Raw genomic sequence first — 3,915 nt, 5'->3', positions numbered from 1 at the left:
AAGACATAGAGAAAGATATTCTCTAAATTGACTCCTCTGCATCCCCCCAGCTACCTCTGTCTAAGGCACATTTCTATATTGGAGTAAAACTGATTTTTTAAGTAAAAATAGGAATTGCACTTTATATTTCTCAAGGTTGATGATTAAATAAATGTATCAGGAGCCAATAGTATTTAGAAAAATGCTATGAGAAAACATACAAAATACAGGCAGAAAGAATATGGTGACTATAAAAAAAGCTAAAAACAAAATATTTCTCCTTTTAATAATTTCTTTAGGAGCAGGCCCTCTATTTTCCTGAGCATTGGTACAGTCAAACATAATTTGAATATCCTTTCTCTAATAAAATGTATTTCAACCATAAGAAATTTCAGTTACTGAATCTTGGTGAGAACATCAATTTGGTTTCTTTACCAAAGAATAATATTACAGAAACTCATTGGTCCTTGTTAGTATCGAAATTGTTACTGGTAAAAATTGGTTACTTCGGAGTAATTACACCACAGTATTCATTCAAGCATCTTTGATCTTAACTAAATTTCTTACGTTATAGGAAAAGTGAAGGTTACTAATATAGAAAAATAATATTGACATTACTGGCTAGTTTTGAATATAAATTCTTCAGAAAAATATTTCTATTCTAGTTAACATTTCTTCAGTAATACTCATAATCTAGAGTAGAAATAGGTTCATGAGGAATCCAGAGGAAAAATATCTCACTTGCCTTCTCAATTAAAAATAAGACTATTAAATGAAGAGAAATATACCATACAAAATTATAATTTTATTTTTTCTATTTGAATGTTTGAAGAGAATTAGAAAAACTCTTGACTTCTCACTTCAAATATGCAAAATAAGGGAGTTTAGGAACATAATTAACATAATCTTGAAGAGATTCCAGTAGCGTTTCCCACACAGAGATCTTTTTCTCTTATTGGGAACACAGGCATCCTACTGAAAGAAATGTCAAGAGAATAACTGTAGTGAGCTATTAAATCATACAATAGTTATTTTGATTGTTTCTGTAAAAGTGAGAATAAAGTGCAGTTCATTTATGCATTAATATACTCATTAATTAAAACATATTTATTGAAAATTCATTTGTATAAGTAGTGTGATATGAGCTTGGAATGCCTTATGTTATTTAACATTAGGTCAATAATTATTTCATCCATGCCAATCTATTCAACAAATATTTACTGAATACCTACTTAAGGTAAATTATGGTGTTATACTGAGGTTATAATTAAAATTTGACCATTATTAAAGACCCCACACTTATAAGATTTTTTAAAGACAATTTTTGAGAGTAGTTTTAGATTTACAACAAATTTAGAGGGAAGGACAGAGATTTCCCATATAGCCTTTGTTTTTTTACAGCATAACATACCCCATTATCAACATCATTTAATAGAATAGTATATTATTATTATTATTATTATTATATTACTAAAGATGAGCCTACATTGAAATATCATAATAATCCAAAATCTGTAGTTTACATTACAGTTCACTCTTGGTGTTGTACATTCTATGTGTGTGGACAAATGTATAACGACGTGTCCATCTTTAGAATATCTTCAATTTACCTTGCAATCTTTAAAATTTAAGGAAAAAAGTAGTTTTCAGCATGGATTAAAATAAATATTTAGTAAAAAACAACTTCTACATCTAAATGTTATTAACTAGCAACAATTGGAGAGATATGACTAAAAGTGTGCTTGAATACATTTTATTTAATTGAGCTCTGACTTAAATTGCATGATTTGCTTTTATGAGACAGTTCTTAAGAGTTGCAACTGTCACTACCTTCTGCAAATTTCCGATAACATCTCCTTTTGCTCACTTTTTAAATAATAATATATGCCAAAATAGGAGCTTTATTTTATCACGTGACATTAGGTGGTAAATACTACAGAAATATATGATAATTACTAAAATGCTTAATATTTTGTTAAAAATACTCCTGAATACTCCTGGATTACCAAACCAGTTTAAGTGAGAATCTCATAAATTATTGTGAAGTGTTTTAAGAACGTTTGGAGTCTTTTAGATTTTTTCACTCATGGTATTTAATTGCTTACTATATTAAACGGAAGGCTGAAAGCCTTAATTTCCATATTCTATAACAAAAAACAAAACTATAGATAATTTACCTAATTCTTACAATGAGCCTTAGATACAAAATAAATAAAACATAAAATAACACACATTGCTTTAGATAAGATCTTATTTATTTAGCTACATTCTTATATTGCTTTATGTAAGAACAGAAAACAAGCAAATATAAATACAAATGTATAATATTCAATGTAGTGATAATTGCTAAGAATAAGCTTAGTAGAGGATAATGTGCAGATTAATAATGTAGGAGTGATGAATGGCAATAGAAACTATCTGATATAGTGTGTCATATAAGAGCTAATTTATGGTGCAGTAACAAATCACCCTGAAATCTCAGTAGCTTAGTTATTTATCTGTTACTTGTACTGCATATCCATTGTTGAATTATGGTGGCCCTGCGCCATATTGTTTTTACTTCATCATTCAGAGGAGGCCTTACTAAGTTGTTATCTGAGTAAAGTTCAAAATGACAGAGCAAGTCAGGAATAGGGAAAAGCAAATGAAAAAGCCCAGGAGAGGAAGTATGTTTTGGTACTTTTAAGTAGCTTCCATGAAGCCATTGTGACTGGAACTCCAAAAGAAGAATGATAAGAAGTAAAATCTGAGTAGTAACTCTGTACTAGTTCATGGAGAGCCTTATAGACCATGGTGAGAGGTGAAGGGGGACAGGAACACTGAATTTTATATTGAGCAATAAGAGGACTCATTGGAAGGTTTTGAGCATGAAAAATATATAATTTAATTTACTATTTTAAAATAATGATTCAAGCTGCAGTATTGAGAATATAAGGTACTCATTGAAAGACTAGTCCAAGTGAATGCTGATGTTGCTTTAGTCAAAGGTAATAGCCATAGATACAGTGACAAGGAATCAGATTATGTATCTAAATCAATAGATTTCTGATGGATAGGATGTGAGTTTGAGAAAGAGAGGACTACAGGATAATGCCATGGTTTTTGGTTTAATATACTTCGAAAAAAATTTTCTCACTTATTGAGATAAAGAAGAATGGAAGAAAAACAGGTTTAAAATTGAAATCAATAAATATTTAGTTATATTAAGTTTCAGTTTTCCATTAAATTTCCTTATGGAAATGTTGCAAAGTCATATTGGAGTTCAAGAAAAGGTTCTGAACTGGAGACATAATTTAGGAGTACCCAAGATATAAACAAACAAACAAACAGAGTCTTGGTTTTATCTATTGAGAAATTATATTGCTTATTATGGCTTCTCACAATACTTTTATTACTTTACCCTACAGTATATCGTTGGTTAGGGAGTAAGTACTGATCAAGGTAACAAAAATGAAAACAAAGACAAAAGCTTCTCAAAAATCAGTTCTTGAACTCAGGAAGACTTTTAAAAATGAAGAAAGGACACTGAGAAGGAACAGTTAGAAAGATGAGAGGAAAAACAAGAGAGTCTTGAATCCCAGGGGTAAGGGAGAAAAATGTTGCAAGTCAGAGGGTGTCTCAAATACTATGGATAAGTCCATAAAGATAAGAAGAAAGTACTGCATATTTGATTTGCAGTGGTAATTAAACAGTCCTTGTTAAGCACATATCTACAAAATATGCAAAATTTCAACCTACGATATACTGTAGGGTAAAGTAATAAAAGTATTGTGAGAAGCCATAATAAGCAATATAATTTCTCAATAGATAAAATGTATTACTTAATGTCTAAAAAATGTTACACTTTAATTTAATTTGGTCTGCCATGTTAACAGATAATTGTCAACCAAATCAGCTATTTAGAAAGTAGTAAATTTAAGAAAGAAAAATGATTTA

The sequence above is a fragment of the Pteropus vampyrus genome, unplaced genomic scaffold, assembly GCF_000151845.1.
Source record: "Pteropus vampyrus isolate Shadow unplaced genomic scaffold, Pvam_2.0 Scaffold9, whole genome shotgun sequence".
NCBI classification, from domain to species: Eukaryota; Metazoa; Chordata; class Mammalia; order Chiroptera; family Pteropodidae; genus Pteropus; species Pteropus vampyrus.
The sequence above is the reverse complement of the archived record's forward strand: the minus strand, read 5'-3'. Positions refer to the sequence as shown.